The sequence below is a fragment of the Ovis aries genome, chromosome 26 (assembly GCF_016772045.2).
Source record: "Ovis aries strain OAR_USU_Benz2616 breed Rambouillet chromosome 26, ARS-UI_Ramb_v3.0, whole genome shotgun sequence".
Lineage (NCBI taxonomy): Eukaryota > Metazoa > Chordata > Mammalia > Artiodactyla > Bovidae > Ovis > Ovis aries.
Genome location: NC_056079.1, coordinates 41,471,305 through 41,497,283, shown reverse-complemented (window position 1 = coordinate 41,497,283; position 25,979 = coordinate 41,471,305). Strand labels below are relative to the sequence as shown.

Below are 25,979 nucleotides of genomic sequence, written 5' to 3'. Positions count from 1 at the left end.
CAACTTGGAATCAATATAAAAATTATTGAGACCATTTACCATCTTTTTTTCACTAAGTTCTAAGTCATTTTTCTGCAGTCATACACAACGAGACCAGATATGTTCAGGTTCCACGGGCTTAACGGCCACGGTCATCTTTTTTTCACAGAGACTCTGAAATCTGGTATGGTCTGAGCCGGCTGGTCCCGGTTCAGACCAGCCGCGTGTGGATAGCGGCTGTCATACCAGACAGCCTTGGTCTAACGAGCCTTATTTTATTTCTCCTCTCCGCGGGCGAGAGCCAGCACCACTTGCATCGAACAGGGAGGGGACTGAGGCTCAGAGCTGATAGTGGCGGTCATGGGATCAGCAGCAACAGTGGTTTGCTCACTGAACAGGGTTCTGTTTGAGCCCTGATTTTGCCACTTCCGATTTCCGTGACCTCTGGCAGGCTGTTTCAAGTCTCCTAGGCGGTTTCCCTACAACTGAAGTAAAAGAGAAAAAATAACTCCTACTCATAGAGTGCAAGGATTAGAGAGCGTGTTTGCAAAGGACTCTCAGGTGGCTGGCACATACAAAAGGGTTAATAAATGCTGGCGATTCTGATAGCAATGGACCAGGCAGAACCTCTCCACTGGAGGTAAGTGACTCACTGCTTCCCCGGCTCTATGAGCCTGAATGGGCCCCTCTCCCTTTGTCAACCTGCCCTCGGCACCTCGTGCACCTGTTTGCCCGGCGCAGAACCAGGCTGCCCTGCCCGCTGGTACCTGCGTCTCTGGCAGCTCCCAGTCCCTCCTCTGGGGCCCAGGAATCCCTCCCCACCACCCCATTTTTCTCCCTGTGAGACCTGTTTTCTCCCGAGTGACTGTGAGGCCCATGGAACCTCAATATATCTGGTCTCGATGTGTAAGACTGCATAAAAACGACCATAAAACAGTTTCTTAGAATAACTTTTATTGTGCTCACAAATCTGCAAACGTGGGCATAAATCCAGCTGCCAAATTTGAGAGGTGTTTGTGTTGCCTGTTCGGTGCCAGGCACTCTGCAGATTCTGTGGACGTGGAAACATGAGGCCTCCCTGGGACATGCCTGCCTCCTCTGCTCCCAACAGCCATTCTACAAAACTCCTCAGGGAGCTCAGGCCTCAGAAATTCTGGGTCCGTTTGCGGGGTGGAATCTTTAATCCAGGTAGCCCCGTCAGCACTTCCCGGGCTCTGGAAGCCCAGGGTGAGGCTGAGAGGACCTCTGTGTAGGGAGGCTTTGGGTGGGACCTCTGTGTCAGAAATGGACCACCAGGAATTCCCACTAAGTATTTTCATTTGAATCCTGAAGCTGAAATTTTTTTTTCCAGTGGTTTAAAAAAATTTTTAATTGAAATACAGTTGATTTACAATGTTGTGCTGGCTTCAGATGTATAGCAAAATGACTCATTTATACGTAAATGAAAAAGTGAAGCTGTTAGTCACTCAGTCGTGTCCAACTCTTTGCAATCCCATGGACTGTAGCCCATAGGCTCTTAAGTTCCTGGAATTCTCCAGGCAAGAATCCTGGAGTGGGTGAAGTGAAGTGAAAGTCGCTCAGTCATGTACAGCTCTGTATAGTCCATGGAATTCTCTAGGCAAGAACACTGGAGTGGGTAGCCTTTTCCTTCTCCAGGGGATCTTCTGACCCAGGGATCAAACCTGGGTCTCCTGCATTGCAGGCAGATTCTTTACCAACTGAGCCACAGGGAAGCCCTGATACATATACACGTAGCCACATGTTTTCATTTTTACATTATCTTCCATTATAGTTTATTATAAGACATTGAGTAGAGTTCCCTGTGCTATAAAGGAGGTCCTTGTTGTTTACCTGTTTTATATATAGCAGTGTGTGTATGTTAATCCCAAACTCCTAATTTATCCTCCCCCTCTCCCCTTTGATAAACATAAGCTGGTTTTTTATGTCTGTGAGTGTATTTCTTTTTTATAAAGAAGTTCATTTGCATTGTTGGGATTTTTTTAAGTTAAGAAAACTTCACTGTGTTGTTGAGAGAGAAAACCCTAAGAGTTCTCAGACAACTAGAGACTTTGATGAGATCTGTGAAAGAGACAAGAGGGTGTTAGAGAGAGTGAGGAAGGGAAGGCTTCCCAGGAGCGGGGACATCTTTAGGAGACACAGAACCAGAGAATCATCCAGCAAAGTGAGGAGCTATAAGACGACCCACTTAGATTGAAGAAAAGCAAGAGCAAACACCTGGAAAAGGAAAAGGGCTTGTATGTCCAAGCAAGAGAAACAAGCAACCGAGCAAAAGGCAGCTGGGAGAGTGGGAGAGAGGTGTTGGTCTGAGAGCAGTGTCTGTGGTTGGGTTGGGTACCGTGACTGGTGCTGCCAAGACAAAGCTGTGATGGGAGATGGATGCTGGGGATGGGGAACAAGTTACTGACAGGTCAGGGAACTAAGAGACCCTGATGTGTGTTGAAATGACCCAGAATAGAGACGGGAGTCAGACGGAGAGGAAGCTGAGAGAGTAGATCCTTGGTGTATCGAGTGCAGCAGGAAGGCAGCAGGTTGACGGCTGTGTGGAGAGATGCCACGGAGCGGAGTGACGCTGTCCTGACAGTCCAAAGCCATTCAGGTCTTAAGAGAAAGGAGGCAGGTTGGTTCTGCCAAAGCCCTGGGGAGCAAAGTGAAAGTGAAAGTCGCTCAGTTGTGTCTGACTCTTTGCAACCCCATGGAGTTCTCCAGGCCAGAATACTGGACTGGGTAGCCTTTCCCTTCCCCAGGGGATCTTCCCAACCCAGGGATGGAACCCAGGTCTCCCGCATTGCAGGCGGATTCTTTACCAGCTGAGCCGCCAGGGAAGCCCAGGGGAGCCAAGTGAACATCTGTCCCTTTCCCTGTGGCCTAAAGGACATTTTTTTTCAACTCTTCAAAAATGGTCTGGAATGACATGACCCAACCTAGAAGCGTGGGGCTCTGGGTGTGGATCTAGGCCAGGCAAGGGGTTGTGGGGCTCTTCTGTTTTGACTTACATGCTTGTGTTTTGTTTGTTTGAACAAGAAATGTCTGTGCATGATATGAGCATTTTTAAAACAATGGAAACATAAGACAGGATTCATGGGGAGAAAGCCAACATAAAGTCTCTACCACCGCCATCCGATAAAGAATCTGCCTGCAGTGCAGGAGACCCAGGTTCGATCCCTGGGTCAGGAAGCTCCCCTGGAGGAGGGCATGGCAACCCATTCCAGTATTCTTGCCTGGAGAATCCCATGGACAGAGGAGCCTAGCGGGCTACAGTCTATAGGGAAGCAAAGAGTTGGATACAACGGAGGGACTAATACTTTCCTTTCTTTCACTCCCATCGCAACTATTAACTGAAGCCTTATCACAGGCTATAGTAGCTCTCAGGGTGTGCGGTTTGCAGGCCGTTTCCCCAGACCCCCTGAGCTCAGCCCCTGGGCGTCTCTGATGGAGGAGCCGGGCTCAGCTCCAGGTCACTCTTCTAGAGCCAGAAACGAGCAGTAAGAAACCAGAGCGGGTTCAGAGAGGCCGCTATAACTGACACGGTGAGTTCAAGACAGTCTCGAGTGTTAAAAGGAGGTATCCTTATCACTCTGTCATCTGAAAGCTTGTCTTGACAGGATTAACGAGAATTATCTTTTGATAATTGCCAGAGAGAGTTTGCAAAATGTCGGAGGCTTCCGAGTCAGTCTCTATTAAGTGCTGTATCTTGGGGTGTTTGTTTCTTCTCAGCCCCTTGTCTGCCCTCCTTTCTAGGGAGATCCCTCAGTTGGTTCCCGGAGAACATTCCAGAAGAGCTGTCTCAGCCTCAGAACCTCTAAGGAGGCCCTGGGTGGAGTCTGTGGCATTCGGTGGCGCGGTCCTCGCCTCGAAGGGATCCCGGCTCTCTGGGAGCTCCGCTGCACCTCACTCCAGGGTACCGGCTTTGCCAGCTCCCTCTCAGGGGGATCCAGATCTCGCTGCGTGGCGCCCAGGAATCCACACACACTGAACAGGACTCCCTAGGTGATTTTTTCCACCTCATAAAGTTTTGAGAAATATTGACCTAGGAGCTTGACTGAGGTTGTGAAGGGTCATTTCAGAGACATAACGTCCACTCGTGAAATAAACACGCTCCGTTTCTCCTGGGCTTCTGGCTTGACAAATGCCAGTCATGAAATTAAACAGTAGACTTGGTACATACAAAGATGGAAAGGAAGTTGTCAGGCCGGTGCGTTGTTGAGGGGGGCGGGGGGGCGCTCCGCAGAAAGAGGAGCAGTGGAACTTCCCTCAGCAAAGCCGAGGGGTCCCAAGGAGAGGTGAGCCTGCTGTCCGCCAACCCAGCCCCTCGGCGAACAAGAGACAGTCAGACACAACAATGATTCTGTCTAAACCGTTCCACTTTATTGTCTCAAGCTCTTGGTTTATATAGGCAAGCAAGGGGGTTTTGCGAGGGTTAGGCCAATCACGTTAAAGGTCAAATTGTAATATGCCGTAGTTGCACCAATCACATTAAAGGTCAAGTCGTCATACTCTTCATTGTAACAAGAGTCTATGGTGATCACGTGCTATCCACGTGCACGGAAATCAAGAGAGCCAATCAAAAGTTTTAACAAACTTAGGCCACGCCCTCATCTCGACCGCCAGGCGCCATCTTAGTGCTAAACCGCAAAGCTAGCCCTTTTTTAAGGTTTCCCACGTAGGGCCCCACACATTGTCAGTGAACTTAGACAATTTTTTAAATGCATTTATTTTTACTTACTTATCTGACTGCACTGGGTGTTAGCTGCAGCACGTGGGATCTAGTTCCCTGACCGGGGATCGAACCCCGGCTCCCTGCATTGGGAGCTTGGAGTCTCAGCCACTGGGCCACCAGGGAAGTTCTAGACAAGGTTTTTTAATAGGCTAAACCGAAACTCGGGCTTTCCAGGTGACGCAAGTGGTAAAGAACCCGCCTGCCAATGCAGGAGAGCCACAGAACCACAGGTTTAATCCTTGGGGCGGGAAGACCCTCTGGGGAAGGGCCCGGCAACCCACTCCAGTATCCATGCCTGGAGAATCCCATGGACAGAGGACTTGGGTGGGCTACGGTCCGTAGGGTCTCAAAGAGTCAGACACGACTGAAGCGACTTAGCACGCACGAAAACCAAACACAAGCTATCTGTTATACTGAGTTTTGCACGAATTTGTGACTTTTCAAAAAGTTTTTCCTTTAAATCAGGTTGAGGAAAGTCATCTCGCACCCCCTGAATGTTTTGAACCTTTGCATTTAAACTTCAGGCCTCATACCTGGCCCTACAGTCCCGCAGCTAAATATGGAAAACAATGCCAGAAGCCCTCCCAACCTCCGGCTCTCTGGCCTTCCTTAAATAACCCAGGAAACCCAGGCGCACAGGCAGAGTCAGATGGCCACTGTTCCTGAGCCTTGTTTGTGGAGCAAATGGAAAAGACTCACTTCATGTTTTATGACATTTCAGAATCGATTTACAACTGCCTACTCCTTCTGAGTCTGGATTTTCCTTTGAAATAAAAAACACTGTAATAAAAAATAATAGGAACATTGAATTGGAAAAATGGTAATGGTACAAAAATGGTATGAAAATAAAATAAAATCATACCATTGCTGTTCTTTAAGATTCATTCAATATTCACTTAAAAAAAAAATTAGAATGCAGGCAAGGTTCTAGGCCCTGGACGACAGCAGTAAACTGAGCAAGCATGCTTGTTCTCAGGGAGCTTCTTTTCTAGTTGGGAAAAGACAAAGAAACAAATATATCAAGTGTCGTGTGGTGAAAGATGCAATGCAGAAGAATAACGCAGGTTTGCGGGTAGAGAGGGCTTCCCAGGTGGCACTCGTGGTAAAGAACCCGCCTGCCAGTGCAAGAGACTAAGACAGCAGGTTCGATCCCTGGGTCAGGAAGACCCCCTGGAGGAGGGTACAGGAACCCACTCCAGTATTCACGCCTGGAGAATCCCATGGACAGAAGAGCCTGGTGGGCTACAGTCCACGGGGTCACAAAGAGTCAGGCACGACTGAAGCGGCTTAGCACATATGCATGCATGGGGGTAGAAAGTGGGGCAGGGTGTGGGCAAGGTTCCTGCTTTTGGGTGGACCAGGTAAGACATCTGAGCAGAGGAGTGCGGGAGTGAGGCGGGGCGGAGCCTGGGGTGGGGACAGAGCAGCAGGAGTAGAGAGAGCAGGGGCAGAGAAGCAGGAGATGGGTCAGAAGGCTGGCAGAGAATGCCACGTCACACGGGGCCGCGTCGATGTCGGGTCAGATTCTGCTCAGAGCCGGGAGGCCACTGCAGGGCTTGGGGCGGAGCCGCCACCTGATTACTGGGAATCTGTAGGCGCAAACGGGCAGAGGCTGCGGGTGGAAGCAGAGGGGTTCATGATGGGGGTGCAGCGAAGACCGCTGGCTGCAGGGGTGGCGGGGAGGCGGCGGGGGCTGCACCCCGTCTTGCTTCCTCTTGGTTGTCAACTGAAGAGCCAGCTGAGAGATTTAAGATTCTCCCACAAAGATGACAAGCGGCAAATCCAAGTTCCTGAGCCCCACCTCAATTCAGGCGTGTCTTCGCTCAGTCCTGCTCGCCACTAGCCCTTCCCAGAGCAAAAGTCTCCAGGTTAGCTATATGCCAACAAAAATTCATTTAAAAATTTTTAAAATAAATAAATACCATTTCCAGGCACACACACAGAGACACACACACACACACACACACACACACACAGTCTCCAGGTTGTAGGGGCCACATGGCCCTCACCAGATGATTCCATCCTTGCCAGGGAACAAAATGTCACACCCTAAGATCTTTCAGTGCGAAGATTCTATGATCTCTCTGCTTCAGACATTCCTCGAGCTTCCTAAGGCAAAGTCTCCTTGCTCCTGGAGACAATACCCTTAAAGGGCAGACAATTTATGAATATTCAAAAGAACAGAGAACTCAGTTTAGGAAGCTGGTTTACCTACAGTATTGCTGACTATGGCAAATGGGAGGAAAGCCTTTTCCTAAAATCCCACATCAACATATTTGCAAAGGCCGATAAATGTAACGGGAGTCCTCCCAGGGGTGCTCGGTTGTAAAAGCAGGCCCTTGAAGACTGCTGCAAGGAAGTAATCTCGTGGTGGAGCTTGAGGCACAGACAGGCCAAACGGGTGTGTGCACTTAGTCATGTCTGACTCTTAGTGACCACATGGATGGAGGCCCACCAGGCTCCATGGGATTCTCCAGGCGAGAATACTGGAGTGGGTTGACATCTCCTCCTCCAGGAGATCTTTCCTATCTGGGGATGGAACTCGGGTCTCCTGCATTGCAGGCAGATTCCTTACCACTGAACCATCTGGAAAGCCCCCCCAGCACAGGGCCAAGGGAGGGCAGAAGAGATGCCTTGTGTATACCCTTAGGCAGCGGCCCGCCTTCTCCACTTCCCTCCTTTATCCATTCACCAGCTCATGTACTGACCCATCCATTCACCCGTCAGATTTATTCCATCCCTACCACGTGCCGGGCATGTGCTGAGCACTGGGACACGGAGACTTAAAAGCAGAAACCAGACAGTTCCTGCTTGGAAGGAGTTCGCACAGTTGGAGCCCCAGATCTCATTCCTCACCCCACAGGTGGAGGGGCTGCGACGCCCAGAAAAAGGTGGGCTCCCACAGGGTCCTACAGTCTCCCTGACCTGCCTCCAGCCCCCCCACCCCCTTTTCATGAGCTTTTCACTCTAAACCATGGATTTATCTCTGAAATACTCAAGCACAGGGCAGTCTCAATTTTAATTCTTAAATTGATGGATTTAATTCTTTTCTTTTTAGTACTCAGAATTTTAATAAAAAAAATTTTTTTTCAGGTGATGATGGTTCAGCCCATCTGACTTGTGAGAAGCGCTGGAGTAAATCATTTGCTTTTGTTTTTCCTTGACATTTTCTTACAAAAGTTTTCAGGCATCCAAGAATGTTAAAAGCCTAGAATATTCCATCCTGATTTACGAGTTGTTAGTATTTCGCCATACTTTGTGTACACTTAACCAAAATTAAGAGTAGTCCATAATATGATACAATATCCTGTGCATATGAAAAAGCATATATATTTCTATACAGTGAAAATTAACACAACATTGTAAATCAACTGCACTTCAATAAAATTTACAAAAACAAACAAAACTAGGTGGAAAGAACTTTCTGACCCAGAGTCTGGGCCCTGGAAGGCAGTTTTTGTATTCACGAGCTTAAAGTAATTTTTAAGTGCTCATCATGTAAATGTGAAGAGAAATAAATTCAGGATATGAATGTATACATATAGAATGATCCCTATTTGGGAAAAATAATATATTTAATCATAAACATATACATGGAGAGAAAATACTGGGAAGAAAGTCAACTAAATGTTTCCTTGGTTATCTCAGGATTGTGGATTTACGGGAAAACTTTGTTTTCTCCATCTTTATTTTCCAAATCTCCTATACTGAGTGCGTATTACTTCTATTGTCATTCAAATGTAGCTTTTTGAAAATCAGGTTTTAATTATTGCTGCTAATTGCATAGTGCTGTTTACTCAAACTTCAAAAATGCTGCACAGAAACCTTTAGAAAGCGGCTGCTAAGTCCCACTGAATTCTCCACGACAATCGTGAGCCCATCTTCATGTTAGGGATAAGCAACTGAGCTTTCTGAGAACCCCAGAGGGTCAGGATAAGAACTGGGCTCAGTGCCAGAGGGGAAGGTGTAGACGGATCGCCCTGGGGGGCTTGTGAAAACACAGATTGCAAATACGGCTGAGGCAGGACCACACAGGAGAAGCAGGGCCTGGGGGCAGAGACCCATGTCAGGACCCCCGCTCTAAGACTGTGTCTCGGTTTCCTCACCTGTAGATCAGGAAGATTCGTTTCTGCCTCATGGGGTGGTTATGAAGGTCAAACAGGAAGCTCATGTCTATGGGCTTCCCAGACTGCAGTGGTAAAGAACCCGCCTGCCAATGCAGGAGACACAGGAGAGGAAGAATTGATCCCTGAGTCGAGAAGATCCCCTGGAGCAGGAAATGGCAACCCAGTCTGGTATTCTTGCCTGGAGAATCCCAAGGACAGAGGAGCCTGGCGGGCTGCAGTCCACAGGGTCGCAGAGTCGGACAGGACTGAACGCCCGAGCACACGCGCGCACACAGGGCGCTTGGCACAGGGCGTGGTCCTCGCGCACACTCCACCACTGTGAGATCTTTCTCACGACTCAGGGCTTGCTCCCTGGGTTACAGCATCCTCACGCCTCAATGCCCGCCAGCCTTACTGGAAGCTCTCAAAGCCTCTCTTATTTAAAGTGCCCGGAGCACAGTCTCCACTCACCCACACGTAGATGTAAATATTGTCTAAGGGGCCTCTGTTTGCAAGAAAGCTTGGGAAAATACTAGGTCTTTCTTTGCTGCAGAAACTTACTTGGCACTTTTTTTTTTAAAGGTAAGGGGAATCTTTGGTTGAAATGTTTGCTTGGAGGCTGAGAATTAAAACTTATGTTCCTGAACCCACCAAAATCATTTTCTGTGACAATTTCAGTCTTGAAAAGGAGTGCCAGGAACCTTGGAGGAAGAAGACAGCCTTGTGGGTTGTTTGTTTGTTTCGCAGATGCTTCAAGGGGTTTCCTCTGACACAGATGGAAGCAGAGGGTGGTGACAGGGAGCACGGGCGGGGACGGGGTGCAGGGAGGGGTAAGGAAGACCCAAGGGAGAGGCATCATTTATACGCAAGCTCCCCGCTCCCTGGGCGGTCCTTTCTCTAAGGCCTGCCGGTCAGAGCCGAGGCTGGGGGTCACACGTGCTCGGGGAAACCCAGCAAGGAGGAAAGCATCTTAGAATGGGAGCCATCTGCGTCTTATTTTCCCCCTTTTGCTCTATAGGGATGGAATTGCCCTAGGTGAAATAGATGGCCAGTGCAAGTTCGATGCATGAAGCAGGGCCCCCAAAGAGAGTGCACGGGTCAGCCCAGAGGGATGGGGTGGGGAGGGAGGTGGGAGGGGGTCCAGGACAGGGCGGGGGAGGGGGGACACATGTATACCCGTGGCTGATTCGTGTCGATGAACGGCAGAAACCATCACAGTATTGTAAAGTAATTATCCTCCAATTAAACTATGTTAATTGAATACATTTAAAAAAAAAAAAAGGCTGGATGGGGAGGGAAAGGTGGGGCGCTGCCTCCTCGTGGCTCCTGGACCGCCCACCTGGCCAGGTGCTGGGCTGGAGCCCAGCGTGTCTCTCAGCCCTTGCTGTCTCCAGGGTGACCGCACGGCTTAATTACACGGTCAGGTTGTTGGCTCCGTCTAGACAGCGAGGGTGGCGAAGGCTGAGACGGAGACGAGGAAGAGCAAGGGGCCTCTGGAGGTCTCTGAGGCGTCCAGGCGCTGTTTCCTGGGCCTCCTCCAGGTGGGAGCAGGCTGCTGGCCTCCTCTGCTCCTGGACGCACACGCAGGGCCTGGCTTCAGGGATGTCCTAGTCTGGCCCGTTAGTTTTGCTCTGGTAGATGGCATCAGGGAGCCCTGAATTCTCTCCGAGGCACCGCCCCCGGGCAGACAGGTCGCCCACCTCCACTGAAAGCGCAAAGGCCGCAGAGAGCGGGGGCTGGTGGTGGTGGGGGGGTTGCAGGGAACACAGGACAGGCAGCATCGGCGCACCGGCCCACGTGCCCTCACGGGACCACCGGGGCAGTCTGGGAGGATAACTTTTTTCTATCATACATGGTTTATTTGCTTTTTTTATATTATTATGGAAATATTGGAGATACAGATAAAAAGTAAATAAGTCACAGTTATCAAAGACAGTAACATCATTATCTAGGTATTTATGATTCCAGATATTTTTAATATGACAATGTACATTTTTTTAAAGCAGGGTTTGTTTGTTTGTTTTTTAATTTGGGGGAAGGATAACTGAATAACATCATTTTAGGGGACCTCCCTGGCAGTCCAATGGTTAAGACTCAGCTTCCAATGCAAGGGGCGAGAGTTCGATCCCTGGTCAGGGAGCTAAGATCCCACAAGCCATGTGGTACAGCCGAGAAAATATTTTAAAAAACAATAATCATAATTTTATAAGAAAACAAGGAGGAGAGATTAAGTGTCTGGCCCCAGTCACACAGAAAGTAAAGTACAGAATAACAAAGAGGGCTTCTCTCGCGGTCCAGTGGTTAAGAATCCAGCTTGCAATGCAAGGGACACTGGTTCGATCCCTGGTCAGGGAAGGTCCCACGTGCCGCGGAGCTACTAAGCTTAGGCATCACAACTACTGAGCCAGCGCTTTAGAGCCCGGGAGAAATACTGAGCCCACCAGCCACAAGGCCTGAAACCTGAGCGCCCTTGAGCCTGTGCTCCAAAATGAGAGGAGTCACCACAGCAAGAAGCCCGCACGCGGCGACTAGGAAGTAGCCCTCACTCACCAACTGGGGAAAGTCGTTCAGCAACGAAGACCCAGCGCAGCCGATAAATAAATGAAATTTAAAAAGAGTAACATTGAGGCAGCCAAGTATGCAATGTGAGTAAATAATACGATATCTAATGAAGAATAAATTAATGTTGCCCGACTTCATATGAAGTTTAGTTAAATCTATACTCTGGTCTTCAGACGGTAACAAATCAGCCTGCAGTGAGGATACCTGGGTTCGGTCCCTGGGTCAGGAAGATCCCCTGGAGGAGGGCGTGGCAGTGTTCTTGTCTGGAGAAGCCCCATGGACAGAGGGGCCTGGCAGGCAGGCTCAGTAGTTGTGGCTCATGGGCTTAGTTGCCCTGAGGCATGTAGAGTCTTCTTGGACCAGGGATTGAACCTGTGTTTCCTGCATCGGCAGGCGGATTCTTAACCACTGGACCATCAGGGAAATCCCCAAATGATCATTTTTAGTAGCTTTAGAGTGGAAATAGGCTATGTGAAATTTCAGGAAACTTTTCTTTTTGGAAACATCCAGGCATGACAAAAGATCCTCTTTCAATTTCGTGACATAGTTATCTTAACCACAGCTTGCTGAGATCTTGTCTCTCTCCCATATTAGGCTGATGTCTACACATTTTAAATCTGTTCCAAGTATCCTGAGTGTGTGTGTGCTAAGTTGCTCAGTTGTGTCTGACTCTTTGCGACCCCATGGACTGTAGCCCACCAGGCTCCTCTGTCCATGGGATTCCCCAGGCGGGAATACTGGAATGGGCTGCCATGCCCTCCTCCAGGGGATCTTCCTGACCCAGGGATCGAACCCTCGTCTCTTGTGTCTCCTGCACTGGCAGGCGGGTGCTTTACCACTAGCGCCACCTGCAAGCCCTCAAATATCTTACTGGTGTTTATACAAGTTACAGTAAATATTTCCAGGATTGGGATTATTACAGTTATCAAAGTAAACATACTGTTATTCCTGATATTTGTAGCAGAATGAAAAGGGCAGGAAAAAAACCTACTAGCGATTTCAGTGGCAGAAATCTGGTGAAGACTGCACAGAGTTTTCACAGCTATCTTTACTGTGTGTGGATGAAAAACGCGACGGCTCTGACTGAGGGTTCTGGGGGTTGCGATGCCTTTTGCCAAGTATGATTTCATACCTTGGAGAGGACAGATGCTCATCTGAGAGGTTTAACCCAGAGGACCCACTGACAGCCGTGCCTTTTAAAACTGACTCAACCACAGCCTTTAAAAGAGAAATTGCATGGTCATCGTGTTTGGGTATAATTGACCAACGAACTCTCTTGACTCAAAAATCCTGGGGAAGAGGAACCTAAACATCTTTTATAGAAACAGCAGAACAGATCCTTCCAAAAACCCACATGGTGTGTCAATATTGTTTTAGGACCACGTGAAGCTATTTGGAAATCAATATTTAAACGTTTTTATGAAGTGAGCCATATGTCAAATGAGAAAGGACAAAAGGAACTGAATTGCAAAGAAGAAAATAAAGAGTGTCTGTTTATGGCATCACTTAATATGTCTATTTTCCTCTAGGCAAAGTTTCTTTATTATTGTTGATGTGATTCTTTTTATTCCATTTTCTGTACCACAAGCAGAGTGCAGGTAAGTAGCAAATGATTCTGATGGTTATTTTATATCCATGCTGTATGTCTTCCTCTGTAAATGCCTATTCATACTGCGGTTATACAAGTAATAGGATAACATCAGTGAAAGGCTGAAAAAAAAGAGAAAAGAACAGAAACAGAAAAACACCTTCTCCATCTGCTAACGCAACACCCAGTGGTATTTCTGGTCACTGCTTCGCTATTATATGGTACACGCATATGGTGACTTCCCGCCCGGGCCTTGCAGTCAGGCGGGTTGAGTTTACACTCATCTCCCCTTCTCACCAGCAGTTTGACGGTGGCTAAACTGAGTTTGAGCAAGCTCCGGGAGTTGGTGATGAACAGGGAAGCCTGGCGTGCTGCAGTCTACGGGGTTGCAGAGTCAGACACGACTGAGCGACTGAACTGAAATGGCTTAAACTTTTTTGTGCCTCAGTTTCTCAGCTATACAACGGAGATGATAAGAATAGTACCTCTTGGGTTTTGAATCAGGGGATTCAACCAAGTGCAGAATAGAAATACTGGGGGGAAAAAGTGCCAAAAAGCAAAACCTGATGGATGGACACCAAGGAAGTGAGGGAGGGGCGGGAGGATGAGCTGGAAGGTTGGGGTTGACTTATATACACACACGATTGATATTATGTATGAACTAGATGCCTGATGAGAACCTGCTGCATAGCACAGGGGACTCTACTCGATGCTCGGTGGTGACCTGAAGGAGAAGGAAGTTCAGAAAAGAGGGGATAGGAGTCTGCTGCTGCTGCTGCTAAGTCGCTTCAGTCGTGTCCGACTCTGTGCGACCCCAGAGACGGCAGCCCACCAGGCTCCTCCATCCCTTGGGATTCTCCAGGCAAGAACACTGGAGTGGGTTGCCATTTCCTTCTCCAGTGGGTGAAAGGGAAAAGGGAAAGTGAGTCGCTCAGTCGTGTCTCACCCTCAGCAACCCCATGGACTGCAGCCTTCCAGGCTCCTCCGTCCGTGGGATTTTCCAGGCAGGAGCACTGGAATGGGGTGCCATTGCCTTCTCCGGGATATGCATATATGCATCGCCAATTCATTTTGCTGTACACCTGAACCTACCACAGCATTGTAAAGCGACTACACTCTAATAAAAGTTAATTTTTAAAAAAGCCTAAATATTAGGTGAAAATTTTTAAAATAAAAAAAAAGTTTTTAAAAACTTGAATTTGCTGCATCCTGGAAATTATTCACATAGCATTGACATTGCATTCACAATTATGTAGCGTTTATTTGTTATTTAAATAGCCTTTACATTGCTTTAGGTATTGCAAGTAATCCAGAGATGATTTCAAGTGTACGAGCGGATGTATAGGTCATACTTATATACTACGGCATTTTACATAGAGACTTGAGCATCCTTGGATTTTGGCATCAGTGGGGGACCAATCCCCCAGCCATACCGAGTGCCACCGAGTGCCAAATGTATTGGTTTTATCTCTTGCAAGCAAACTGAAGATCAGAGAGGCTAAATGACCTTCACAGCTCTGAATTCAGGTCCAGAGGTGTTTTTTAAGACACATGAGAAATGGTACGTGTTTCAGCTGCTCCAGAGATGCCTTTGAAGGAAGAAATCTTCGCCTCCTAATGTCACGCAGTAGGAAGGATCTGGTGTCACCCAGGTCTGGACTGTCTCGCTCCCCATGTTTAACTGGAATGAATCACACCTTTCTAGGGAAACTCAGGTTTACAAGATACAGAAGAGATAAAGGGGTCATGTAAACAGTACCACAAGGAAAACAGTCAAGCAAATCTAAACCACGGAACATTCTGCAAAACAAACTGGCCGAGTCTTTTCAACAAGCCAATGCTACGGTTGAGGGAAGGCAGGAGAGGTGGAACAGCTGGGCGTGGCTCTGGGTTAAAAGAGACGAAATAAACCCAGAACATGTGGTCTTGAATAGGACTTTGATTTGATCCTAAAGGGAAATCAGAGAATTGAATATATACAGAATATTTAGACAAAACTAGGGTCAAGGCTGTATACTGTCACCCTGCTTATTTAACTTATATGCAGAGTACATCATGAGAAACACTGGGCTGAAAGAAGCAAAAGCTGGAATCAAGATTGCCAGGAGAAGTATCAATAACCTCAGATATGCAGATAACACCACCCTTATGGCAGAAAGTGAAGAGGAACTAAAAGCCTCTTGATGAAAGTAAAAGAGGAGAGTGAAAAAGTTGGCTTAAAGCCCAACATTCAGAAAATAAAGATCATGGCATCTGGTCCCATCATTTCATGGACTTCGAGGAAATCCAAGCAGTCCATTCTAAAGGAGATCAGCCCTGGGATTTCTTTGGAAGGAATGATGCTAAAGCTGAAACTCCAGTACTTTGGCCACCTCATGCAAAGAGTTGACTCATTGGAAAAGACTCTGATGATAGGAGGGATTGGGGGCAGGAGGAGAAGGGGATGATAGAGGATGAGATGGCTGGAGGGCATCACTGACTTGATGGATGTGAGTCTGAGTGAACTCCAGGAGTTGGTGATGGACAGGAGGCCTGGTGTGCTGTGATTCATGGGGTCGCAAAGAGTCAGACATGACTGAGCAACTGAACTGAATTGAACTCAATAATGAAAGTAAAAAAGGTTCAGTCGAATTCAATTCTTTCTGACCCCATGGACTGTAGAGTCCATGGAATCCTCCAGGCCAGAATACTTGCGTGGGTAGCCTTTCCCTTCTCCAGGGGATCTTCCCAACCCAGGGATCGAACCCAGGTCTCCTGCATTGCAGGCAGATTCTTTACCAGCTGACCCACCAGGGAAGCCCAAGAATACTGGAGTGGGTAGCCTATCCCTTCTCCAGAGGATCTTCCCGACCTAGGAATTGAACTGGGATCTCCTGCATTGCAGGCAGATTCTTTACCAGCTGAGCTACTGGGTAAGTATAATGATGGCATGTGTTTTTTGTTCGTTTTTTGAAGAAGAAGCAGGTTGAAGAATTTAGGGTAAATTGTCTTGACATAGGTTTACTTTAAACTGTTTTAGTAAATTAAAAGACAAATATGACAAATATCAGTTCTTCAATGTAAGTGTTGAGGTGAGTGTAGGGGGATCCTTGTACTATGCCTTCTACTTTTATGAATGTTTCAAGTTTTTCATAATAAAAAGGAAACGAATGAAACAGACAGAAAAGGACTTTTCTAGAAAGCAGAAGCTATGTGTTAAAGATGTTGCAGAGAGGGCCTAGCTCCACACAAGACCAGGTGTGCACGCTCGGCGATGGTGCGCACACACAGCTCTGCCTTCACATCTTTCACATCACGCACATTCCACGCGTGCTGCTCACTCAGTCCTGTCCGACTCTGTGCGACCCCATGGACTGTAACCCGCCAGCCTCCTCTGTCCGTGGAACTCTCCAGGCAAGAAGACTGGAGTGGGTTGCCATTCCCTTCCCCAGGGGATCTTCCCGACCCAGGGAAGGTTTCATAAGAAGAGGACACAGAAGTCCCATTTAAAAAACTAAACTAAAACACCCTGTGCTCCTAAGGAAAACCTGTCCAGCCATTCCTATAAAGGGCCAAACCTAAATTATCTGTGTAGCATTTATGTGCAATAAATAAACAATGGGATGGTATCAATAATATGTGTTTATGATGCAAATATATTGGAGTACCAATACTTATTTTTTAAAATAAGAGGATGAGGGACAATTTTGGTAACGATGGATCCATAAATGGGGACAGAACTAAGAAAACCTCTATATAATTTGAGCTCCCTATTCTGGGCTCTGCTCTAAGCCATTCGTTTACAAGTTAGAAATTCTGAGCAGAGTAAATGTATGCACCTCCAAGTTCATAAAATCTTGATCTTACTCTCAAGCCAAGTTCAAGGAAAATCACAAGTTTTCATTTCATTCTCTAGCAGCTTCCAAAAATAACATCTTAAATACATACCTCTTTAGACCAACCACCATCCCAAGGATTTATTTTAAGCTAAGACACAACTAGAACTAAATAAACTCTAAATATCGGAACATAAATCTCAGGCTTAGAAAGGATCCTTCTCGTTTTCCCATCTCTGTTGCTGAAGGACACAGCAGTGCAGAGGGGTGACCCAGAGTTGTGAGTAATGAGCTTTTCCACTGTTGAAGGGTTTCCGAATACAAATTTCTATACAATTATATGAAAAAAAAAATCTGTTTTCAAAAAATGTTATGTTCTCAACTCCATAATGTAGTAAAAATTTAGAACTCTAAGAGGACAAATATTCCCCCCAGTTACCCAGTTCTAAATCTCTGTCTTAGAACAGATGGAACCTAAATAGCTCATAGACGGTGCAAAAAAAGACCTTTACAAACCCGAACTGCTGCTGCTGATGGTGTAGTTGCTTTTGGGAATCCAGTGTGCAAATCTGGCAGCAGAGAAGCATGTAGGCAGTGAGACGGTTCCACCACCATTTTCCACGCTCGACCACACTGTGATCCTCAAACTGTCCAGAGACACTTCCTTGCGTTTCAAGCATCTTTGAAAACCCCAGCTTACCCACTGCCAGTTTCCTTTCAGACCTCTTGATTTAACACTTTGAAGAGGCCGGACTAACCTGCCATCTACAGAGAAAGAGAATGAATTCCGTACAAGAGACACAAATCCTCTGGAATGACCCTTCACCTGACAGTTCTCCAAACAACTGAAGCGAAAGCGTCACATACTCGGCCGTTCTCACTCACTCACTGAGAGAGAGGAGGGCTTCTGGGCAAACTCAGACGATTTCTGACTTACCTGTTTGTTCAGCCTCTCAGACTCGCGCTACGATGCCCTCCACTCAGCAGGTGGCCATGCAGCTCCCTGGATGTGGCCTTGGGCTCAAGCTAGAATGGGGCAGAGGTCCCTCAAGGCAGTGCCTCCTGGAGACAGGAAGCAACCAAAACAGTGTACAAGTACAGGGTTGGCTGTATGTGCTTTTAATTTGTTAACTCTGGGACAGCCAAAGGAAGTCGAGGTTGCTGGATTAAGTCCTGAAAAATACTAATTAGACCAGAATAATGTGTTAGAGTCAGCGATGATAGCTCTGGTCATTCCAGGCCCTGGACTAAGCAGTTTATAGATGTTTCTTATTTAACCTTAAAAAAAAAAAAACATATGGATAAGCAACAAGGTCCTACTGTATAGCACAGGGGAGCCATATTCAAGATACTATGATAAACCATCATGAAAAAGAATGTGTATATCTGAATCACTTTGCTGAACAGCAGAAAGTAACCCATTATAAATCAACTACGCTATTGCTCACTCACTCCGTCGTGTCCATCTCTTTGCGACCCCATGGACTACAGTACACCAGGCTTCCCTGTCCTTCACCATCTCCCGGAGCTTGCTCAAGTTCATGTCCATTGAGTCGGTGATGCCATTCAACCATCTCATCCCCTTCTCCTCCTGCCCTCAATCTTTCCCAGCATCAGGGTCTTTCCTAATCATCAACTATACTTCTATAAAAAATGAAAAAAAAAAAAAAAGAAAGAAATCAGGTTTATTAACCCAGTTTTACCTAGGCAGCAGCAAAAGTTGGGCAGGCTGAAGAACTTTCCAGACGTCACTGTCCGTCAGAGGGAGTGTGGGTCTGGGAAGAGGCCTGCTTCTTCCTTAACTGTGTTCCTCCCCGGGATGGAGTCGCGGGGAAGGTCGGGGCCATGGGAAAACCTGGCATGGCTGATTTACAATGCTGCGTTCATTACTGCTGTACAGAACAGTATTCAGGTATTCATACATACACATTCCTTTTTTTTAAGAAATATATTCTTTTCTGTGATGGTTTATCATAGGACTTCCCTCGTGGCTCAGATGGTAGAGTCTGCCTGCAATGCAGGAGACCTGGGTTCGATGCCTGGGTCAGGAAGATCCCCTGGAGGAGGCATGGCAACCCACTCCAGTATTCTTGCCTGGAGAATCCCATGGACAGAGGGGCCTGGCGGGCTACAGTCCATGGGGTCACAACAAGTTGGAGATGACTGAGCGACTAATACACGCATAGGACTTTGAAGATTCTCCGTGCTATCCAGTGGATCTTGTTGTCCATCCATCTTACACTTTAAAACTTCCATTTGCTGACCCCAACTTCCCACTCCATCCCTCTTGGCAACCACAAGTCTGTTCCTAAAGAGACTTTTCAAGGAGACTGAAGTCAGGGATGAGGAAGGGCAAGCCAGGATATTTGCTTCTACCTTCACAGTCACGTGGGGCCAACATCCATCCCCACTCCACTGTGAGATTAAAGATTGTCTTCCATTCCGTGAGTGTAATTCAGGAAGCAAGGGGTGTGCATGGGTACGCACACACGCTGGAGAGGTGAGTCTGTGCCTGGCCTGATGTCTGCGGCAGAGGGTCTGTGAAGTGGATGACCCGGCCCAGTCTACAGAGAGCAGTGCCGGCTGGCTAGGACGGCGGTGCACTCAGCCCTTGGAGGTTCCCTCTGGCTGCGAGCGTCCCCACGGGCACCCCAAGTTTGAGGCGCAGCCATGTGGAAGCCACCAGTCCCCACAGTCCACTTGGATTCCTTCAAGGGAAAGTTCTGTGGCTAACCAGTTGCCTGACCTTAGAAAACTCATCCAGCATTTCTGGGGGGTGGCAAGGCGTCGTTTCAGGCCTCACCTTGGGGCCACGCATGCTTTCCTGGGAAAAGCAACACAGACCCAGCATGTCCCTTATTGAGAGCTTGATAGCATCATCCCACGCCTGTGAACCATGGGCCACTGGAAGAGGTAGGGGAAGGGAAAGAGGACACTATCCACGCCAAGGATGATGTCCATCCCCTGCCTTCTAAGACTGTGTCAGTTCAGTCCAGTTGCTAGTCATGTCCGACTCTTTGCAACCCCATGGGCTGCAGCACGCCAGGCCTCCCTGTCCATCACCAGCTCCTGGAGCGCGCTCACACTCATGTCCATTGAGTCAATGATGCCATCCAACCACCTCATCCTCTGTAGTCCCCGTCTCCTATGGCTGTGTACTGCGTGCCTACCAAGTGCAAGGCACTGTTCTAGAATACTTCTAAGGAGACATGTTCTCAGCTATCACGGGCTTTAAATTCCCAGAGCTTCAGCATTAAACGTGATTAATTAAAATGAGCGCAGAGAATTAGGACTCATGAGCAGGTTCCCTAAGCCCAGTCTCCCCCAGTGTCTTCCTCCTGGTTTGCAGACTTCTTCCTCTTCTTCCTGGCTTTCCTATCAAACTAATCTTCTTACGACACCCCTTAGGCTAAAATGCCTCTAGTGTCTTTCTCTTGTACTTTGATCCTGTAATGAAGTCTGGGCTTCTCAGCTCACCGTGGAACCCTCTGCAAATGCCAGGCGACTTCTTTTCACCCTTCCAGCCACCACTCACTTCTTTTGAACAAATTTGTCTACTTGTGGTCTCTCCAGTAACTTCCGGAGTTTTTCTGCCTCCATATATTGTTTTTATTATTTAAAGATATAATGGTTTGACTTTTACAACATACTAAAAGGCGGCACAGGCTTCTCAGGTGGCTCACTGGTAAAGATTCCGCCTGCTAAGCGGGAGACTGGGGTTTGATCCCTGGGTCGGGAAGATCCCCTAGAGGAGGAAACGGCAACCACTCCAGTGTTCTTGCCTGGAGAAAGAATCCCAGGAGCAGAAGAGCCTGGCGAGCTAAACTGCAAGGTATCCCAAAGAGGCAATGCAGCTGAAGCACACAGAGAATGCCTCTCAGACTTTATTTCTACCGCAACACCTCTCGCTGTGCTCAGCACACACAGGGCAGTTAATACGTATTTGCTGTTTAATTGATTTGGGGCTGAGCCTTGAGTCCTGTCTGCTGCAAAGACAGAACTCATCAAGTAGGCTTAGCAAGTCCACATTGGTGTCTTTGCTGCCAACTGCTTCTGGGCCTTGCAGTTACTGAGGTAACTTGGATTCAAAACTGGATCCTTGACTCGTGATTTGCCACACCAAGGAACCGAGGGGAAGTTGATCTTTTTAAAAAAGTTTCACAACAGCTACTTAAGAGCGTGAAATAATTTTCCCGTACTCTTTCATCCCTCCAAATTTCAGGAAACTGAAAATGTGTTCTGTTCAAGAAAAGGTTTCAGAAACTAATGGACCAACCTGCTCAAGCTGCAATCCAGTATGTTCGAATACAGTGTGTCCTTATGTTATCAACGTGTAGGAGGCTGAAGGCTAGTGTGTTTAGAGAACAGGTTCCTCAGAGGAGATGCTAAATTATAAACTGGGAAGAATGCTTCCATACTAAGTGCCAGCCATTTGTCGACATCAAACCCACCTTTTTGCTGTTGCCTGAGAAACCTTTCAACTCTTACCAAATCTTGGTAAAATTTGAAAATCACACGGTTGTTCAATGCCTCCATGTGGTAGAAAAAATAATTTAGCTCTGTCCTAGCTTTGTGATAGCAACCTTCAGGACTGAGTCAGACAATGCTTAGAGTCCTTGAAAGGAATTAGTGTCTTTTTGGGGAAAAAAAAAAAAAAAAAAACAAGCCTGTGGAAAAAACAACCCAAATTGAAGATAAAAACCCCAGATCGTATTAGGCCTCATGGAACTGATCTTCTTTGCAAACCTTCTTTATCCTTCTATCCTTCTGTATAAGGAATGACTTTTTTCAAGCAAAGGAGCAACGTAAAATAATACAAGTTGAATGAAATCTGCAGTGAGTCCATCTTTTCGGAAAAGCTTTATAGAAATTCTTTTTATATTCCCAACATGAGAGCTTTTTCCTTTTGACCAAAAAAAAAAAAAAAAAAAAAGTCTTTCTATCCAGTCATAAGGTAGCTTTAAAAAGTCATAGTAACTAATGTTAATTTGTTTGACAATTCTTTGCATGTGACATTGGCCAAAGAGAACAATCAGCTTCATGAAACATTTGAAGTTCCGTGCAAGCAACAAACCAAAAACAGCAGTGCTCGAAAGTTAGATGGGGTCTCTTTCTTTTGAATCAACTATGTCATTTCACCTCCTAGGGATCAGTCAATACATTGCACTTCAAGTGCTTCTACTTAAAGATACTCGATACGCTAAAGATGGCTTGAGGAAGAGAATTGGATCATTTTGAGAATCAGAAAGAGGCATTACTAAACCGGAGCCCAATTTTTCAAAGCCCAGGGACGGCAGAGTGCTGCACCACGTGGGCCTTTTGGCCTTTTAAATGTAGATTGAGCCTTCTAATCAAAGCAGCCACTATATATATGTGCATTTGCCTGCCCTTGACTTTCAGAGTTGGGGGGAGGGGTGGAGGGAGATTTTCCTGGCACACCCTTTGGTTTCTTCAGGATAATATAGCATGAGAATGTAGCACCTACTTAAAATATGCCAATCAATATGAAATAAAGACACAATAAGGATTATTCTGAGTAGGGAGCAGGGAACTTCAATAGTGATCATTAATTGGTTCAAGTACAATACATGTTATAAATTCAGCGATTCCCTTCACTTGCTTCCATTTCTTTCCACCTTCCCAACTACGCTGATGGCTTATGTTCTTTAAAATATTATCAGAGTTCTTCATATATTAAATATATTTAATATATTGTTCTTTAACATAATTGAGACTCTCCCTTCTTCCCCCTACCAGACATTGCCAGAAGAAACAAGATCATCTCTAGACACGATGGACCACAGCTGTAATTCTGCCACCGACTTTCTGCTTGACCTTGGATAAGACACTGGGTTTCTTGTCCTGAATTTCTTCATCTGCAACATGAAGAGTTTGAACTCAAAGATATTATATCTTAGGCCCCATTTGGTAAATAAAATCCTCTGATTCCTCCACTGTTATCTTTCTCCTGAGGAGGTTTCTTATACTATCATCAATTTCGAGTCATAAAGACCCTGTGTCCTAACAAAATTCCTGAGAAGTAGGATCAGGGTGGGATTATGAGCACTTTGAGCAACAGTTAATAAACCATCTAATTATAGATACATATTTGTTCTTTCTTACAACTTACCAGTCACTATGGCACAGGTATGGACCTTCATAGATGAGGAAAGGGAGGCTTAGAGAAGTCAGTTTGGCTCCTTAGGCCTTGCAGCTAATTAGCAGAAGAGCTAGAAGGTTATAAATGAATTATTATTATTTTTTTATGACAGAGACAACTGTCGATTTAAAATAATCTGACATAAAAAATAGTCTTCCGAGAGCAGCAGATTCTTTTCTTAACATTTTGAGGTTTTTATTCCCCCTACGGCAGGCAGGTCATTCCTGAACCCGTAAAGCACTAACCAGGGTTAGAGATAAGAAAGACACAAAAGAGAGCTAGTGTCCCTCCAGACTGGTGGTTGGGAAGGCACTCCCCTATGGAGGGGCCCTTCCATTGCATGATTTATTTCCCCAGGGCCCAGTGTAATCTAAGCATCAATGAAACACAAAATACCATGTTAGGTTTTTTTAAAAAAAATATTATTATAGTTAGTATCCAAACATATGATTTACGCAAACCAAAATTAAAGAAAAAACTCAGCCACCATCCTAGTCATGTGAGCACTTCAAACCTTTTCTTTTCCTGCATTTTTTACTGGTTGTACTCACCCTGTTCAGTTCAGTTCAGTCGCTCAGTCGTGTCTGACTCTGTGACCCCGTGGACTACAGAGCGCCAGGCTTCCACGTCCATTACCAAAACTCTTGGAAATTGGTCAAACACATGTCCGTCGAGTCGATGACACTGACAGTGTAGATATGTATTTCAAAGAATCAGGAACCCAAATTTTTGTTAAGAGGAAGTCTCAGTTTTAAGAACTATCTTCAGATTTTTTCATCCCTACTGAGTTCATGTTTGTTTACTGTTTTCCCTTAAATTTATATCTTTTACATCCAAAGTACATGTATACAGCCTGGTTTTAGCAGATTCTTTTGGATTGTTTTCATATAACATACAGCAGAGAATGTTATTATTTTTATATGTCTACTAGGACTCCTGAAATCAAACACACATCTGGGATCTTTTCAAAATTTCTAAGCATCTGAGTGACTGAGGGATTGCTCTGTCTGGAGATAGGAGGCTGAAATGATGACCTATATGTATTTTCTTTCTCAGCTTTTAGACCCCTTGATTCCATGACAATTCTTGGTAGGTACATGTTTCCTGGTCCCTCACAATTACTTTATGAGTCTTAATAAAGTTGGAGTTTCCTGTTGAGGGCTCGGAGGGGTTTAGGTGGGTGGTAAGAACGCTTGTTTTCCTGGTTAGCGGATACGCCTCGGGCTTTATAAATTGTGTTGTACTGTGGTAACTGCAGCCACACTGCTGCCATGGGAAAGGACGGCAATTTGGATGAGATAATTCAGTGGCCCATGGAAATCTGACTGGACAGTGGCTTAATGTACTACACTTCCTACCTGTAACATCATACCTATTTCTTCAATTTCCTTCAATTGAAATGAGGAATAAATGTGAAACATAATCAATTTGATGGCTTGAAAAAAGTAATCTTGTTAAGAATACTAAATGAACAATTCAGAATTAGAGGGACTTTTAGAAAAATTGTATGATTATTTGAATGGCGTTTGTATTGTAGCTGAAGAATGTACAGCGGTCCCCCAAACTTTTAATCCAAATTCTGACACCAAAAATTCTAAATCCAGTCTAATGCAGTAGTACAGAGTGTATTCCCATTGATTTCTCACATTCGTGAGACTGTCACACGTTGGTTGGTTTTTTCTGTCACGAAATTCTTTGTATCACTTTTAGAAAACACCACCTCTGTCTATAAAAATGACTGGAAATACCTAAAATTGTAAAACGGCACGTGTCTGGGCAGAAAAGTCCCGTTCCTCACAGGCGAGCCTGCACCTACTTCTGCTCCTAGCAGGTAAACCGTCAGAGGGAGAAGCCAGGTCAGCCCATAGGAAAGCCTGTCGTGGGATTTCTCATTTCCCCTTAGGCTGATCACTTTTAGGAGCAGTTCCCGGGGCCATTCTCTCGTCCAAAGTCCTGGCTACCGGATCACCTGTTGTTTTTTTTTTTAAACCAGTCGGCCACCCTCGAGTCTCCCTGGCAAAAGCCCCTCGCGGGAGGACTTCCTCAGGTCACCTCCCCACTCGGAGCAGTTCTCGGCACCCGCACCCACTCCCAGCGCGGGCGGGGGCGGGGGCGGGGTCCCCAGGCCACGCGAGACCTCGGCCCCCCGCCCGGCGCCCGAGGTGCTGAGGTGCGCGCTGGGGGGAGGGCGCGCGTGCGGGGGGAGGGGCGCGGGGCGGGGCCTGCGCGGGCGGGGGCGGGGCCTGCGCGGGGCGGGGCCTGCGCGGGGCGGGGCGGGGCGCGGGCGAGCGTGTGTGGCGGGGGAAGCCATTGCCTGTTTAATAGTTGCTGCTGCTGCACTTCCGCTTCTCTCCCGGCGAGAGAGAGACACGAGTGGCCAGGCCCAGCCGCAGCCGCAGCAGCAGCCGCCGCGGCGGCACGGAGCAGCCAGACACAAAGAGAGGTACGGGGATCCCCCGCGCCGCCCGCCGGCCCCCGGCCGCGCCGCCGGGCCTCGGGGCCGCCCCTAGCCGCCCGGGCGGCCGCCGGGCGCGGGGCCGGGGCTGGGGGACGGCGGGGGGCCGGGCCCGCCCGCGGGGGGATGGGCGGGGACCCCGGGCCGCGTGGGGCGCGAGGGCCGCCCGCGGCGGGGGCGGGGGGGGGCTGCCGGGGCTCGAACTGTCAGCGCGGCCACGGGGGGCTCCCGGGGCCGCCGAGGCCCGTGGAGGGGGAGGGGAGGGGCGCCCCGTGTCCCCGAGGCGGGGGCCCGCGGGGCTAGCTCCCCAGGGCGGCCGCGCTCATTGTTACCCCTCCGCCGGGGAGGCCCCGTACCCCGACCCCGGCGGCGCCCTTGCCAGTGCTGGGACCCCCGCCCGGCCGCGCCCCCGGGGGCCGGCCCGGGACTGGGGGGGGGGGGCCTGGCCTCGGCGCCCCCGCCCGCCGCCCGGCTCCCCACCACCCACCGGCGCCCGCTCCCCGTCCCCGTCCCCCCTTTCGGCTTCCTCCCTCGCCCCTCCCCGGCCTCCCCGCCCCGCCGAACTCCGTTCCCGGC

General features: G+C 47.7%; 1 protein-coding gene and 1 long non-coding RNA gene across 3 annotated transcripts in view; both read left to right on the top strand.

Annotated features, from left to right (window-relative positions):
- Positions 1-400: 400 nt before the first annotated feature.
- Positions 401-22,870, top strand: LOC106990476 (uncharacterized). Of its 2 annotated transcripts, XR_009598704.1 has the most exons (3): positions 401-619; positions 3,739-3,987; positions 22,546-22,870. It is a non-coding gene; the product is annotated as an uncharacterized LOC106990476 (long non-coding RNA). The 2 variants fall into 2 exon arrangements; XR_003587158.2 differs by lacking the exon at positions 22,546-22,870 and having other exon boundaries at positions 3,739-5,526.
- A 2,358-nt stretch (positions 22,871-25,228) lies between these two features.
- UBE2E1 (ubiquitin conjugating enzyme E2 E1) overlaps positions 25,229-25,979 on the top strand; it is a 68,072-nt gene continuing 67,321 nt past the window's right edge. Inside the window, exon 1 of the mRNA XM_027962725.2 lies at positions 25,229-25,391. The gene's annotated coding sequence lies outside the window, so the exon portion shown is untranslated. The remainder of the gene's footprint in view (positions 25,392-25,979) is intronic.